At 32.6% G+C, this 18,655-nt stretch overlaps 1 protein-coding gene across 4 annotated transcripts in view; it reads right to left on the bottom strand.

The window, feature by feature from the left end:
• Positions 1-17,306, bottom strand: part of LOC124370196 — a 43,896-nt gene extending 26,590 nt beyond the window's left edge. Inside the window, exons 1-3 of one of the 4 annotated variants that reach the window (XM_046828489.1) lie at positions 17,113-17,306; positions 13,305-13,396; positions 986-1,174 (exon numbers count right to left, since the gene is read on the bottom strand). The gene's annotated coding sequence lies outside the window, so the exon portion shown is untranslated. Of the gene's footprint in view, positions 1-985; positions 1,917-13,304; positions 13,397-17,005 lie in introns of those variants that run through there. The other 3 variants (XM_046828488.1, XM_046828487.1, XR_006923167.1) reach the window with 3 other exon arrangements.
• Positions 17,307-18,655: the final 1,349 nt, after the last annotated feature.

Genomic DNA, 18,655 nt, shown 5'->3' with positions numbered 1-18,655 from the left:
AAACATCTAGCAATGATTAATTGTGAATATCTATATGTCAATGTTGTATTCTATAGTATGAATATTTATAATTGATGATCATGATCAGATTTTGGTGGTGGTTGCTTATTATACTGCAGCCTAATTTTACAATAAATAAATACTAATTTTGAATTTGGTTGAAATATTTGGTTTAGTTTGAGGTTCCAGAAAGCATAAAGGGAAACGTAGACATCACTGTCAAGGCCTAGGTTGTCTTGAGTCTTACAGGTCAACAATGTCATTAATACCATTATTGAAATGTGAGCCTAAAATACAGAATTGCACTGCACTGCTCAATAACCTAGGCTTACTAATTACAACACATCACATATAAAACCATGAAATTACCAACAAAAATAGTACGTATTGATTATGTAGTGATGATATCGATAATAAATTTGTTTATAAGTAATTAACACTATTTCATGAAATAAATACCTTTTGTGACTAAATCTAAATACCAAAACAGATAAACACCTGCTTCAAAATGGCTAAATGAAGAATAGTTTTGGCAAGTTTATAACACTGTGACGTATGAACTGTCAAAACAATGTGCGTGTCAGACCAACATAATAATGTCGGTTGATACTCCCAAATCTGTTCAGATACTGTAGACATTATAATGTAGATTGCCAGTTCCAGGGTTAATGCACGTAGGTCTAAAATATATTGTTTAACTGTCGCATAATTACAGAAGATCTCTTTCTTGCAATAAAGCAAGGATATAGAATATTAGTTTTTTGCAATAACATTAGTCTTAAAATTATTAACTGAGATCTCTTTACACTGTTCATACTTAATACAGCCTAATGTCCAAGATTGCAATGATGTTTCATACTATAATAACCTTGTAAGTAATTATGTTATGGTTTATTTTTTCTGGTATTTTACTATTTAAAAGTACAATACACTGTAACAAAATGTTAATTCTAAATTTTATCCTAGTTTACGTTAAAATCATTACCTTAGTGCTTGGAAGGTCACGCTCAAGGCCCAGTCTTGTCTTTTAGTGCACTCAGATATTCAATGTGATGCGCTGTCCTCCCCCCACTAGACTCGCCACATGTTCTCCTACCCAGTAGGCATTCTCTACTTGCCGCTGAACACTGACAGATCAGATTTATTTTTCTGGGTAGCTCCAAATTGGCTTCACCTGAATCAATTTTAAATGACAATAATAGATTTAATTTAATTTAAATTTCTCTTACACCAATTTTAGTTTTCCTTTTTTTTACAGTACCTCTTCATTGTTAATGCTACATGATTAACAGTATTTTAGAGGCACTGAACACCACAGCTCCAGAGTGCTAAATTTTGACACTGTATTTTTTTGTGTTTACAGTTTCATTTTCAGACACATTCATTTTTTATTTACATGGCCTCATCTATATGTTAGCAAGCATAATACTGGACATTTAAGATTAAAATAACCTAATATTCAGACCATTTTAATATATTTGTATATCAGAGGTATTTAAAAAAACATAACCATTTTTATCTGTTTAACTTTTTTTTGGAATCTTGCAGAAAACAAAGAATGGAAAAAGTCAGAGCAAGTCTAGATGAGGTATATCAGTAAAAAAAAGTAAAAGATAAGACTAATGAATAAATATATAATAGACAAACTTTCATAGTTTACTTACTGTTCATTACAACTTTTTAAGTGTTACTGTTTCCACATTTTCTTTGTTTTCCGCAACTGTAACTTTTAATGTACATATACCTTTATCTTAGTAGCTGTTAGTAGTATAGACATGAAATTTTCTACGTATCTTTAGGCTATCATAACACAACTTTATACCAGAGGGTTTGTAAAAATATCACTTACAAAAAACAAAAACAAAATGTTAAACTTTATTTTTTTACATTTTTTGACATTATTAACAATAAAAAATCATGGTACTTTGGGATTATACCGACCACACCAGTATGAAGAACACAAAAATATAAATTTATAGAAACAAACATGATAGAACGAAAAAACAAACTGTTTAATTATAAAATTACAAACTTACAAGTGTTTCCAGGTATTGTGATCGGTATCGTTGTCGCTGTTATCTTATCTTTCTCGAGAATCCCGATTACGGCAGGCCACACGGCATCACATGATTTGTATAGTACATAATTGCCTTTCCATTACAATTAAATTTATATTTCTGATCAGCCCCTCTAGAATTTGATATTTTACTGATAGGTACTATCTCGAGGGATGTTTTTCTTTCGTCGGCATCAGCAAGGGGCAGCACCAAAGGTGCTGCCGAAATCCGCGCTGATGGCCGGAGGCACTCGCATTTTGGGTGGCGGAATGTGATCAAGAATAAAAACAAGTTTTGAGTGTTATTTCAATAAAGAGTTTATTAATGTTTGTTTTTGTTGAATTTTTGTGTTTGGAGAAATGTAGAGGTAAAACACGGAAGTACAACAAAGCGACGAACCAGCTGAACGGGCGGCGAGACTCTGCGATCACGTTAACTACTAGACCGCTCGACTTTGACCTCTGTCTGAGGATGGGGAGGGGTTTGCGATAAGACAATTCCTGTTTTATATTGACGAAATATTGTTCTACGCTAATCTAGTAATCAGTAGAAGCAAAATGTCAAATAACGATTCATGTCTGAGTGTGGTCGGTATAATCCCAAAGTACCAAAATCATAAATACAAAGTTAAAATATATTTTACAAAATCCTCTGGTGAGAATATGTATAAAAGGTCAATGCAATACATGCAGTTTCAATCCTTCATCTTTAGTAGTTTTTTAGTAATGCGTACATAAGTTAACATGGCAGAGATAGGGATAATAAAAGTGGCCTGCTCACATTAACACTTCATCAAAACATAATAGTATTGTATGAAACTATTTGTTATGTATAAAGATACAAATACAAACACTACAAGCCCTACAGGCCTTGTTTCCTTGAGTTTTATACTCAAGGAAACAATATACTAAAGTTTTAATTATTGTTGGGTGTCTGATTTGTTACATGGTCAAGTAGCACTACACAAGGTCGCTGCTAGATATAAGAATATAACATTAAGCCAGTTTAGATCGTATAACACCAATAACTTTAATAGCTTGTAGTACTAGCCTCATTACAATACCGATTTTGGTGCAATAATGTTGTTTCTGCTGCAATTTATTTCAGTGTTCCATCTCTATCGGTTTCAGAAATTTAATATCCAATCATTTAAACATTTATATATGCTTCCATAATCTGAGTTTGAATTGAGGTCCTATCTCGAGGGATGTTTTTCTTTTTTTTCACCACAAGAGCGGGGTGGTCTCAAAGCCTACGCTTCTGGCTAAGGGTATGGGGTGGTGCCAAAATCAAACGAAACAGCCTACTTTGAGATTAAATTCATGCTCAGATCACATAAGCGATACAGCACAAATGCAGACACTCAACAATATTCAAAAGTAATAGTACATTATCAATTTTCCAGGAAAAAACCCATAACTTTATAACAAGTACTAAATTTTGTTCACAGTAGATTGTGGCAGAGTGCAATAAACGGACCCAGTTTTATAACGCTTAGTATAATCATCGATACATAATATTTGTATATTGAATATGAATATCAAGATTATCAATTGAGTAGGCCAGTTTCAAAACTTGTTAAGTGCATTATTTTTCGATTTTGAGTTATGACCGCCATTTTGTCTTTGGGTTAATACACATGTTTTTATGCAAAAATTAGGCTGCAAAGCTCGTTATTTTCCTGTTAAAATCAAACACAATAACAAGTAATGTTGCAAAAGTCGTTAAGTGCAGTGTGCATACTGTTGCAGAACTCGTTGTTGTATCTGACTCAAAGCTGTAACAGAACGCGTTATGTTTCTATGGAACTTAAATACCGTTCTAGGAATACTTTTGCAAATAACTTTATGTTCGTGTGGCTGATGAAACAAGTAAGTTTGTTATAACGCCAATGCCTTGTATTTTATTAAACTGCAGTGTTTATGAATAATATGAGATTGGCACCCCTGTATTACTTTCCACCTGCATCAACAAAAAAAACGTGCGTGAAATTTGTTCAATTTTGCTGAGAAGCAAACATTAAAACACTCTGTTTCACTAGCAAATCAAAATTGATTCTGAAACAGCAGAGTTTTGTTGAGATCAACAACTGCGTCCAACATTTCAACAGCCTCAATCTTAAGACAAATTCTGCAAAATCTAATTTTCTAAATTTTGCTTTGCAATCAGTAGACAGGCATGACGAGCCAGCTGTTATGTTGGCTGACACAATGCTGGAAGAAGTCTACTGCTCGAAATTCCTGGGAATATACCTAGATCGAAGGTTGACTTGGAATAATCACATCGATCACGTTTGCTCCAAATTGGCCTCAGGCATTTATGTTTTGAGGTCTCTAGCCAAATACTGCCCTATTCAGGTTCTAATGATGGCGTATTATGGCTTGATTTACCCCCATCTCACTTACGGGTTGGTGTTGTGGGGAGCTTGTGCAAACAATCAATTTATGAGAGTGTTCAAGCTGCAAAAACAAGCGATCCGCATTATCGCTCTGTTGAAATTTAGAGAGATGTGCATGGAAGCCTTCAAAAATTTACAACTGTTGACGCTGCCCAGTCTCTACATCTTGGAAACAACTCTGTTTTGTATGTCTAAATGTACCATGACAAATGGCCGAGACATACATGCGTATGAGACTAGAGGCAAAGATACCTACCAAACTGGTAGACACAGAACGGTGGTTTATGAACGCTTGCCTTCACAGGCAGGTGTTCATTTCGTCAACAAATTACCAAATTCAATAAAAAACGCTCCAATGCCCAAGATGTTAAAAACTCATTTGAAACGCTTTTTAGTGTCACAAGCATTTTATAATATAGACGAGTTTTTAGCATATGATTGGGAGACCACCAATTAAAAAGACTGACTGAATCCATCGCTGGAAGTGGGAATCATTGGCGAATGAATGGATGTATGTAAATTTGTAAATTGTATGTCTGAATGAGATCTATTGTGGGGTGGATGACAAAATTCTAGAAAGTAAAAAGTTGACTTTTGCCATGCATGCTTTTGAATGTTCCGGCAATAAAAATCTGATTTGATTTTATTTGTCTTTTGTTGTTATACAGCTGTTTATTAGAACAAACATTGAATGTTTTACCAGTGGGAATGGGTCGTAAGAAAAGGAAGAATGTTGCAGAATGGAAGAGATCTAAGGAAAAAAGAATGAGGTATGTAGTATTCTGACATTTTTGTTCACCTAAAACATTTGATTGTTTAGTTTATATTTTAGACCTAGGCCTATTATAAACTTCAGATGACTGACATTCTGTACTGTTCCTGTATCTTATAGATTTTACTGGAAATATGGCTTAACGTGTATTAGAACATAGTTTTTTGTTTTAGGTACAGTTCTTTGGGGTTACCACCTCAACCTTCCTGTAACCATCGGACTTCGCAGGCCATGAAGTGGTGCAGACATTACAATGCAAGATGTAAGACGCTTCCATGAAAAGTTTTATGCTAAACCAGACCGTATTGAACAGCACAACTTTATTCTACGCCATGTTACTGTGGAAACTCCAAAACGTAGAAAGTATTTTATTCCTAGTCGACAAGGTGACTCAGTGGTGAATCTGCCTGTGTGTAAAAGCCTTTATATAAAGACTCTAGGAATATCTCGTGACAGAGTACAGAATGTATGTAAGAAATTTTTTGAAACTAGAAATGCACCCCTTGAATCTCGTGGAGGTGATCAAAAAGGGGAATTGTATTTAGGAAGAAAAAAATCCGTGAAGAAATTTATTGAATCAGTTCCAGTGTTAGAAAGTCACTACTGTCGTGGAAAAAATATTTACCGGCAGTATGTTTCAAGCGATCTAAGTATTAAAAAACTGTGGGATTACTATTAAACTTCTTGTGATCCAGATGTTACTGTAAAGTATGATTACTTCCGTAATATCTTTATAACGAATACAATATCGGATTTTGAGCTCCTGCAACTGACTGTTGTTCTACTTGCTTGCGTCTAAAGGGAGAAATTAAGTTTGTCACTGGCTTAGATAAAAAACAAGCATTGTCTACAGAACTGAGAGTACACAAATGAAAGCTACAGCTTTTTTTGATGAAGTTCGTTTGGAAACACAAGGGGAGCTCATTTTGAGTTTGATTGCCAAGAAAATCAGGTGATTCCTAAAATACCTGATCAATCTGCTTATTACCTTCGCCAAATGTATATTTATAACTTCACTGCCTGTCAAGGGTCATCTCAATCGCCGCTTACAAAAGCCACAGTATTCTCCTATGTTTGGTTAGAGAGTGAGTTTAAGAAAGGATTTAACCAAATTGCTTCCGCAGTGTACCACCGTTTAAAATTCCCTAGATTTAACAGGCATTCGCACTATAAAACTGGTTGCTGATGGCTGTGGAGGCCAGAAAAAAACTCCATGCTAATCTGAAGGCTTTGTAAATTCTTGTTATCTGAAGCCCCAGTAACAGTGAAGATAATAAAAGTAATTTTCCCAGTAGTCGGGCATTCTTTTATACCCCCTGATAGGGTGTTTGGTATTATTGAAAGAGATGTTAAAAAACATGACACACTCTTAACTGATCAAGACTAAATCAACATTTTTAATCTGCACGCTACAGTGATACACCTAGGGGAAGACTGCAAAGTTTACGACTGGAAGACTGCAGTGTCCAATGTAATGAAGAAACCCTCTAATTGGAATTTTAAAATGCAACCTTGCAAGAGGATTGTTGTAAGTAGAGTTAAAAATAACTGCAACAGGTGTGTTATTAGAGGGGAAGTAAACTACACAACCAATGTAGGAGAAGGCAAAAGTGTTCTTAAACGAGGTAAACAGTTTCATGACCTACTTCTTCCAGAAATTGAGAAAGGTGTGTTGCTGAAGCCAGAGAAAGTAAAGGATATAAAATCACTACTGTCAGCCCACTTCTCAACAAACTGGGATGAAAGGCCAGAGTTGAGGTTTTTTAAGGATGTTTTCCACCAACAACATGAGTTACATGAAGTATCCCAACCAAACAAAGAGTCTGTTGAGGACTCAGACACTGGGGATATATTGGATGATGAAGAAGTTCTTGCAATTTAAACAATTCAACATGTAAAATGTTTAGATTATGACTTTTTATCAAATTATGGTAAATTTTCTCATTAAAAAAACAAGGGTCCTGTTTTCCTTGTATGTTTATAGATTTTTCATTGTAATATAAGAAAATAAATTTTATACTTTGTACTAAAATGGATGCACTTATTTACAACCATAAATATTTACTGTGTTCAAACAATAAGTTTAGTCCAGAGTCAAATTTTATGTATAAAATACATTTAAAAAAATAGCTGAAACAAAAATCGTTTTGTTGGGGAATGCTGCATAAGTCGTTAAGAACAATATACTGCTGCAAACGCTGTTATGTTGAAAATGTTTTTTTTATATTTCCAGGAAGTTAAAGGTGATATTTTTGTAAGCTTTGGTTTTAAGTAAGGTTATTTTTGAGTTGATTTTTTATTGTTTATTTCAAGTTTTCATCTTTTCAAATAACCTAACCACAGTTTTTTGGACTTTCTGGAAAATTTTCATTGATGCAGATAATGAGTTTTGAAACTGGACTACTCAATTGATATCAATGTATCTATAGTCATAATAACAATCATGTTTAAAATTAAAATAATTAGTTTAATATACACAGTGACAATCTCATAAATAATAAAGAAACGATAACAATCAAACAAACGATTAGAACTGGAAACGCTCATAAATAATAATGAATGATAATAACAAAACTAACATTAAGAACAGAAAATAGGGAAGTTACAGAACTATTTATATGTTTTCTACTGAATATCAATGATTAACAGCTTTCAAGAAGTGGAAGCTTTCAAGAAAAAGCTTCAGAAAACCATACCTCTCTTCTCAAGAAAGAATCAAGAATCAGTCTTTATTACCCATAAGGCACAGGTTTACATGCATGAGGTATAGTCAAAAAACAGGAAACATGTTGTTCACAATTGTCAAAAGAAACTATAAAATTGAGATTGAAAGTACACAAATATGAAAGTTTTGTGGTTGAAATTTAAGAAAACAACCTTAATTATTTGGTAAATTAGAACTAAATAACAATGTACAGGCAGTGAGAGAAGTGAAAACCTTAGGTTAATTACTTACAGATTTCAGCAGCAGGAAAGTAAAAAAAATCTTTTACATGATAAAAAGGATTACTTATTAGCCAATTTTGGAGTTTTATTTTAAATTGTTTAAAAGTAAGATTAAGCACTTCTTTAGGCAGCCTATTTAACATTTTTATACCCACTATCCTATGACTAGATTGATTTTTTTCCAAGTCTAACAAAAGGTACATCAAAATTGTTTTTATTTCTGGTGTTGAAGTTGTGTACCTCAGCCCTTTTTGCATGTAGGCTAAGCAGGGGTTCTTAAAACTAGTTAACAGGATATTAAATATGTATAAATTAACAACAGTTAAAATCTTTAACTTAATAAAAATAGGCCTGCAGTGTTCTCTATGGTTAACTTTAGCTATAACTCTTAAAACCTTTTTTTGTATGACTAGAACATTATTTAGGTGTGGGCTATTCCCCCAAAAAACAATTCCATAGCTGAGAACAGATTGAAAGAGTGAGAAGTACACTGTCTTAACACGTTCGCTACCACCATGTTAAGAAAAGTCGTATACCTACAGACCAGCCGGCTCAAATATGAGCCGCACGGTTTCTTCCCGTGCACCGGCGTCCCAAATATGAGCCGCTCGGGGCACCTCAAATAGACTGACGTCCCATATTTGCGCCGCTGTTTGCATGCCACTATTATTGCCATGAAAAATCACTGGTCTATTTTAGAGGCTTGATACTTTTGTATTGGTCTATGGGGATGTCTGGCTCACATGTGGGACGCTTGGTCTCTGGATATCTTAAAAATTACGTCCTATCATGGCCTATCACGCCAACTTGTTATAACCAGTGGCACAATAATTAGACTATGAATATGTGAGCACTTAAATATAATGTAGCGTGGAACATTCTGAATATAAGTGTAAATTTAATAACTTATTTAATAAATGTTCACTTATTTTGTTAAATAGTTATGACATATGGGTTAACAGTCATGTATTATGTCTTGTAGAGTAAAAAGAACCCCATTTGTGTTTTTGTACCATGAAATAAAATAAATTTTATTTCTACTTAATTTTCTTATATTCTACTTTTTTAATTTCTAAACTTAAAATTCTTGTAGGCCTATAGCCTAATAAGATATGTATGATAATACATTCAATGAACTTGTATTTATGACTCTGTTGTTTGAGCTTTTGTACCATGAATTAAAATACTATCATAATAAGATATGCATGTTTGATTGAAACTTACCCTAAAACCTACAGTAATTGAGCAAATAAATAGTGGCTTATGGGACGCTTGGTCTACGCTAAGATTTTGATGCTATAGACAGAGCGTCCCACATATGCGCCGCCGTAAAGATTACGCAAATCAGCAATATATCAAATAAGAACAGTACAGACGTACATTTTAGGTTATTTTGTTGAATTATAGCTCAATTCAACAATATTTTATCCTTGGTCTATGGTTAGTCTCACACCAATCATTCTCGGTCTGTGTAGAACAACCACATTTTGTAACGTTGGTCTGTTACGGTGACCCGGGCGGCGCAAATATGCGCCGCCTGGTAGCGAACGTGTTAACATAGTCATCAGGTAAAATGTCACTTAACCAACGAAAAAGAAATGTTAATCTACTTAGCCTAGTACAAAGATGCTCTATTTGTTTTTTCCAGCTCAAACTTTGGTCAATCCAAACTCCAAGGAACTTAACCTCTTTCCTAGTGTTAAAATTATTTATTGGAGGTACTGATCTCAGTCCAAAAATAATAGTTTGGGTTTTCTCCTTGTTTAATAAGAGCGAGTTTGCAGAGAACCACTCAGAAACAGTTTTAAGTGAATGATTAGCCATGTTTTCAAGTTGATTCAGGTCTCTATTGCATGTAAGTAATGTAGTGTCATCTGCATATAGGTATACATTACTTCTTAGACAATATGGTAAGTCATTAGTGGCTATAATGAACAGAAGGGGTCCAAGGACCGAGCCTTGTGGAACACCACAGTTGCTAGTAGCGACTTCTTCTCCTTCTGTACAACTAGTTAAAGAGAAGAACTTAAAGCAGGTCAGTTGGTATGTTACTTGCCTTCATTTCACGGCTCTCCTTCAGCTTTTGACTAATTTAATAATATGTTTGTCAATATCAATAAAAAAAACCGGGACCGCTCATTGCATTCTACTCATAGATTAGCATATTTTACTGTATAATCTTTCTAATTCCTACATTCGAAATATTGTCAATAAATGACATGAAAAATGTCTCTGTATACTGAAGTTTAAACTCCTGTAAACAATTCCAACATCCATAAATAATCATTGCTTGAAAACGCTCAGTATATTAAGAGGCCACCTCCACAACCAAATCAGGGTGCCAAATTATTGATTAGAATACATAAACAATAAAATACAAAAAAAAAAACTCAAATTATGAATTATTTATTGGCAGCTGTTTTTAAGGCAATGAATAACTATATAATTCCAACATGTTTATCCTTCGGAATAGCAAAATTTAAGTCTATGTTACAATGTTTTGCTCGTTACACTTTATAAATACAGGGTGTATATTATGTCTGGAAACACCCAAATATATCCTTTAATAATTTAAATATAAATTTGAAACCTCTTACAATCGTGATAGAGATTGGGCATCTACTTTTTGGAACAATGTTTTGTTATGTCACACCAACGGGGGACGTCCTGCCGAGGGTATCGTGAATATTCTTAATGGAAGCCTATACCTTGTGATACATAATTTTAAAGGTAATAGCTTACTGAATTGAATGCCACAAACCGCATCTCAAAGGAATTATTCTATCAGAAAATAGAGAATTTTTAGTATTGAAAATTTACTGATGTTCAACAATGTAATTTTAACATGGTTCTTGCCACAAAATGTGTTACACTAATTTTTTAGCATTTTTTTAAATGTTCAATTAAATAAAACAAAAATTTCATTTTAAGCTGGTTCTATTAGCACAAATTTGCCAGTTTTTATTACAGTACAATTATGGAAATACTTATGTTATTGATTTCTTATTACAAATAAAAAATAATGTATGCTGTTAGAAAAGTCTTACAACAAACGTTTTACCTGCATTAGGTGTCAAAGCAATTGTTCGAACTGTGTTCCTTCTACGGTTTGACAATGAGCCAATCTTGTGTAAAATGATTCGACAGAGTTGCCTAACATTTCTTCAGTTATCAAAGCAATCTCCTCTATAATCCTGTTTCTTAGGTCTTCCAAATTATGAGGCTTTCTTCTATAAACATTGGATTTTAAATGACCCCATAGGAAATAATCGATTGGTGACAAATCCGGAGACCTTGGAGGCCATTCGATTTCTCCTCTTCGGCCAATCCATTTATGAGGAAACCTTAAATCCAAATACTCTCTTACCTGTCTCCCATAATGGGGTGGAGCACCATCCTGCTGAAACCATACATTATCAAAGTATTCTCCTGATGCAATTTGAATAGCTGGGATTATTTCATTTTGGAGCATATTGTAGTAAAGTTCGGCATTTAAATTTCCATTGATGAAAAAGGGTCCAACAATTTTGTTACCTAAAATTCCACACCATACGTTCAGTTTTTGTGGTTGCTGTGAATGGGACTCAGTAATCCAATGTGGGTTTTCACTAGCCCAGTAACGGCAATTGTGCCTGTTAACATTGCCATTTAGGAAAAAAGTTGCCTCATCAGAAAATAGTATGTTGGTCAGAAAATCTCTATTGTCATCACATTTGCGCATCACAAGTTCACAAAACTCAACTCTTCTGTCGTAATCATCCTCACTTAACTGTTGGACTAAATGAACTTTAAATGGTTTGTATTTATTAATTTTCAAAATCTTACTCACATACATAGGGTGCATATCATGTTGCTGTGCAGCTTTTCTGAGCGATGTATGTGGGTCTTCAATAAATGTTTGCAAAACATCTAGTGCATGTTCTTCATCTGTTGCAGATTGTATCCTACCCGACTTTGGCCGATTACGTACACTCCCTGTCATTTCAAAACGCTCAATAGTTTTTGATATTGTTGAAACACTTATGGGATTCCTTTCTGGGAAAGTGTCATTAAACAAATTACAAACTTCCCGATAAGATCTTTGACGATCGCCATATCCTCGCATCATCAACAGAGTAATTCGTTCTCTTTCAGACAATTCCATTAAAATGCCAAATAAAAACTGAACTACTGTAATTAGATCACTTGTTGACAGCAATGCTTCAGAGACACTGATTAACTCGACAGGAATGATATGACCTTTGTCCATTTGTAATTCCCAAGCTTAGACCTGTCTAGTGAAAGCTCCATGCTCAATAAACTGAAACCTGTAGACCAGATGATTAATAACACAATAATGTTTCTCATAGGCTAGTGACCTTTGTCTCTTTAAACCTTCCTGCTGACTGGAAAACACCAAGTACAGATTCATAAGTAATCAGAGAAAGTGACTCATAAGTTTTATTCATTGTAATAAAAACTGGTAAATTTGTACTAATGAAACCAGCTTAAAAATAAATTGTTTATTTTATTTTAATTGAACATTTAAAAAATGCTAAAAAATTAGTGTAACACATTTTGTGGCAAGAAACCATGTTAAAATTACATTGTTGAACATCAGTAAATTTTCAATACTAAAAATGCTCTATTTTCTGATAGAATAATTCCTTTGAGATGCGGTTTGTGGCATTCAATTCAGTAAGCTATTACCTTTAAAATTATGTATCACAAGGTATAGGCTTCCATTAAGAATATTCACGATACCCTCGGCAGGACGTTCCCCGTTGGTGTGACATAATAAAACATTGTTCCAAAAAGTAGATGCCCAATCTCTATCACGATTGTAAGAGGTTTCAAATTTATATTTAAATTATTAAAGGATATATTTGGGTGTTTCCAGACATAATATACACCCTGTATATATCCCATGTATTTTTTATTCATCATTAAATTATTACTTTTTTTCAATGTAAAACATTTGAAATGTACTGAAAAGTCAGAACAAACAAAAAAAATGCACTTGTGAAGACTTTTTTGAACACATTCTAAATTTTGTATTTTGAATATACTGTACCATAAATTGTGTACTATTTTAGTTGAAATAAAAAAAGAACTAGGACATTTAAATTAATGAATGTTGTTCTGATAGTACCTGCAGAAATACCACTTCAGATTGGTTAAAGTAATTGTGTGTATTACACTGCTCAAACAGACTTTAATTAAAGTTTAGCTACTTTATGTAATCTGAAACAAATACATTTTTTTTTAAATACATACTTTTCTATATTAACATTTTTAAAGCCTAAAACATTAAATTCAGCTCAACATCATCGTTCAAAATTTATTAAAAGTAAAAACGTGTTTAGAAATAAATTGAAAATTAAAATCTTGTGATTCGTTACAGACTAATGGCGTAAGAACATTGATGTACGTAACTTCTTTGTTTCACAAGAAGTCAGGTTTATCCTTGAAAATACATAAGTTAAGTAAAGGGTACGGTACAATAAGCGGACCCAGTTTTTATATAGATATTGGCAAACAATTAACTTTGTATATAACCAACCGGTACTGATTTTTTAACAATAACTAACTTGCATAAACTGTAAAAACTTTTTCATGTAATAAACATATTTTCTTTTATAGGTAATAACAGACAATCGAAAGCTCATGGAGGACCGTGAAACCGTGAAGTTTAAAAAGTGGCATATCAGAAAACCTGCTTGCAGATCATCTCTGTTTTTGTACAGAGAAGAGAAATACCGTACCGTGTTCTAGAGAAGATGCTTCAACAACTTCTCAAAAGTGGTTAATCACTGTCACCCAGGAGAAAACATATGTAAATAAATACGCATATTTCCTGTTATAAATATTTGTTATGTTATTATTTAATTATTATTTACAAGTTTGTCCTATTTCCAGTTCTAATAGTTGGAACTCATTCATTATTACCACTATGAGCATTATATTATTTTAACTTAAAATATGATTATTATTATTACTATAGATGTGTTGATATGATTTATAAACGCGTATTCGTAAATGAATATTAAGTATCAATGGTTGTATTAACCGATATAAAAACCAGGTCCGCTGATCGTACTTTACCCAAGTAAATGTTATTGTTTTGTTGTAATTATATATTATAATTTAATTTGTAAATTGTATTAATATTTAAACATTAATTTCTAAAATTGAAAAACTAGCTAAACCATATAGTTATTTGAAATACCTATTATGTCATTATGGCATTTTGCTTTTAGTACTTTGGATGGTCATGAATATCAATGATTACATATCATTTAATAATCATCATTTGATTGTGTTGATGGTTGCTTATTATACTGCTGCCCATCACCTACCTATACTGTTTTTCCATGGCTTTTAAGGTTCAGGGTATTGTTAAGCCATGGTGCTAAATTTTTGTAATGTCTTCCTTTATTTATTTTTTGTTATTGTAATTTTCTATAAAATGGTAAGGGTTAAGTATGATAAACGGACCCAGTTTTGATATAGGCCTACATTAGTACAATCATCGATACTTTTTATTCATTTATCGAATAATCGTTTCTAAATCATATCAACATATCTAAATCACAATCATATTCTAAATTAAAATAACTAATACAATGCAGATAGTGGGTAGGGTACGATAAGCGGACCCGGTTTTTTATATCGAAGAATGTAATCATCGATACCTAATATTCGCATCTCAAATCCTAGACTATCAATCGATATAAAGTATCTATAGTTCTCAATAACAATCATATGTGTTAAATTAAAATATGAATCGGTATTTATTTACAATACCGTGACCATGAAAAATGGACTTTTTTCATGGGTTGGGCATTTATAGCCTAGTATTATTATCACAGGTGCATATAAACTGGGGGGAAAGTATATTATTGTATTATATTGATGCCTTTCGGGCATTATTGCGTTAAAGATGGAAAATAACCGACAAAATTTTGTCGAACAACACTTGGAGGGTTAAGGATCAGGGGCATCACGTGATCTGGGATTCGACTTTTGCAAGCTCGAGTTAATTTTTTTTTCTAAAAGAGCAAGCAGTGCGCAGCACTGCGCAGCGGGCAGGCATCGTTGACAGAATTAACGTACTAGTCAGCATAATTTCAGTAAAATTGCCAGAGATACTGTCAAAAACAGAGTTTTCAGAGGATTTCAAAAAATCGTAACTCCTTTGATTTTCGTTGCCGACGAATTTTTTTCTTCGCTATTGTTTTCAGGAAAAATTGTAGTTTTCAGGGGGAAAAAATGAATATACCTTTCCATGGTCACGTTATTGTAAATTGATACCTATGAATCTAATATTTATAGTGATCAAACAAATTATTATAACCAAAATTAGGAAAACTGAAGACGGCCATATTTGCTCCTCTCACAGTTAGCTGTTTCTTTCTCACAAATTTCACATAATGGATTTTTCCGCACGAGTCCAACATGTTGAAGTCATGAAAAACATGTCTTATCATCTTCCAAAGCAATGTCGTGCAGTTTTCTAAAATTGATTGTCATCTTTAATAATCAAATGTTTCTTATATAAAATTGAAATATTACCTTACTTGTATTATTTTATAGTGTTTACAGCTGCTGATATAGATTATTTAAGTTAATTGTTCAAAATAATTAATTAGTATCGATTGATTGTATCAATGGTTATGATTAAGTAATATCGTTTGCCAATTTCGATATAAAAAACCGGGTCCGCTTATCATACCCTACCCCAAATAGTGATAATCTTATAGATAATAAATGAACTCTAACGATGAAATAAACTATTAGAACTGGAAATAGGAAAAACTTATAAATAATGAAATGATAATAACATAAAAACATTTAAAACAGGAATTATAAATTATGCGTAATTAAGTTTATTTATGTTTTCAACTGTATAGCAATAATTAACCATTTTCGAGAGGTTCTTATCTTCTGCACAAATACTCACACAAATGATCTGGAAGCAGGTCGGCTGATATGCCACTTTTTAAACATAGCTTCACGGTCCACCACGAGCTTTTGACTGTCTTAACGTATCAAAATTATTATTATCTATAAATGAAAATGTTTATAGTTGATACAAGTTAGTTACTGTTCAAAATCAGTATCGGTTAGTTATATCGAAGGTTATAATTGAGTAATATCATTTGACTGCAGTATAATAAGAGGCCACCACCGCAATATAATCATAGTATATCCCTAAAAACAGTAAAAAGTAACTAAATGATAAACTGTTTTTTGTTGTTGTTACATTTCATAGATACACAACAAAGATAGTTTTTATATAACATAATTTGTGTCAACATTTTTATTTCTATAGTTTAGATAATCTTAATTAGATTCTATTTTGGTGATGGCCTCTTATTACACTGTAGGCTATCCTATCATTTATCAATATCAATATAAAAAACCAGGTCCGCTTATCTTACCCTACCCAATGGTAAAAACCGTTGGAAATACATTACAGGCATACATTTGACAGTCTGCAGGCATTTTACTTTTCAAAGCTCCTTTTGATCATCCGCAAAGAATTTTGAATTGTTTTTCTGGCATAATTTCCTCCTATTCATCCCCATTTACAAATCCTCGAAAAATTAGTTACTTCTTTTTGTGTTTTGTTTACACTAAACATTACTTTATTACGATGAAATCACATATTAAATTATTGATTTTAGTATCAAATTCTTCATTTGACAAAAACAATGGAAACATTTTATAAAAAAAGGAGTGTAGGCTGCTTGTTAGTCTACTCTACTGAGCCCTATTTATTTGTACATGATAGCGGCAAGCCATTATATTGTGTAAAATTTTAGTTGTTGTCACAGTAGACTAAAATACCATCAGTTTTGTAGTGCTACTTTGCATACGAACTAGGCTAGAAACACGTTAATTGATTTTGGTTTTGATATAACGTCAGGGCTAGTTTAGCTTTCCAAAAAACTAACTTCTCTTTTTGAAATCAGAGTTTAGTTTTCTTAAGCTTCTTGAAATGATATAATCACAAAATATAATATTCACTCGAAACAAAAGAACAAAACCACGAACATAACTATTGTAACAATGTCGTGTGATTGATAAAAACAAACTAATTATTCCGTTCAAACCAAATACACTCGCTACGAACAAGTTACATACAGTGGTCAGTGATGTAACTTTTTGATGTGAATTCTTTTGTCGTAGTAGGGTATTATGAGAAGTGTCAAGAGTACGTATCAAGCCAACAACATATTCCACTGTAATATATATATATATATATATATATATAATTTCAATAAATATTGAATCGCAAAAAGTACTTGCTCCGCCGGGACTCGAACCCGGATCTCTCACTTGCCGGGTGAATGTGCTACCATTACACCACAGAGCCCTCACTTTTTACGATTCAATTGTTTTGTATTTGGCCGTTTCTTTCACATATGTGTTTAAATAACCAAACTAACATATGATCGGAAGACCAAATACCTGTCAAATGACTTCTGTTTACATTCATTAAATTTGTATAACTGTATAATATATATATATATATATATATATATATATATATATATATATATATATATATATATTATATATATATATATATTAATGTAATATTTCATGCTTTATAGCTGGAAAATGTTGTTTTTTGTTAGAATTTTTTCCTTTAAATTAAAGTTTGTAAGGCCAAGAAATGTAGTTCAACTCAAAATAGCAGAATGCCATCACTGTTTGTTCAGTGAACTAAAAGCAATTTCGATTTTAACTTATTTAAAATAATCAATTTTCTGATTCAATTATTTTTGCTTTAATCCTTTGAGGACCAAGCACTTTTGAGGGGGTGGCACTGTCAATGCCAAACATTGTATTTATTTATTTAACGGTCATAACCATTTTAACAAGCCAATATTCTGTCAAATAGCCAGAAACTGCTTACATTCGTAACATGCACAGTGAGATGATAAATAGAAATAACAAGGTGTGATTTAAGCTAAAGGATAAGTTACCACAAATAACAATTAACAACAAGAACCACGTAATAATCATTAATTGGAGTAAGTAGCAACCAATGATTTATTATGCCATTAGGTATAAAAAATATAATAGAGTATGTCATAATTTAATTTAGTTTAAACAAACAATGCAGGTTTCAGTCAGTCCATGCAGTAAAAATCCATGGAAAAATATAATAAAAAGCTTACATTAAGGATTAAACAACTTGTTAAAATTGTTATGCCGTTGAAATAATAATAAAAAAAACTTAACAAATTAAATCAATATAATAAAACTAGTATCTGCATCACAAAATGTCCTGTTAAGGTAGAAGGGGTTTTCCAGGAAACAGTTTGATATAACTTTTAAAAAAATCTATTTTTATGTCAAATTCATATTTGATTACTTAAATAGAGAAGCTGTTAGCAGATTTACTAAACCTACGCCATGGCACAAAAATGTTCATGCGCATTACTACTGTTAAAAAGTCTGCGTTAGAAAGACTAAGTGGCTAATACA

Source organism: Homalodisca vitripennis, unplaced genomic scaffold (assembly GCF_021130785.1).
Source record: "Homalodisca vitripennis isolate AUS2020 unplaced genomic scaffold, UT_GWSS_2.1 ScUCBcl_30;HRSCAF=681, whole genome shotgun sequence".
Classification (NCBI taxonomy): domain Eukaryota; kingdom Metazoa; phylum Arthropoda; class Insecta; order Hemiptera; family Cicadellidae; genus Homalodisca; species Homalodisca vitripennis.
This window is presented reverse-complemented; position numbering and strand designations above follow the sequence as displayed.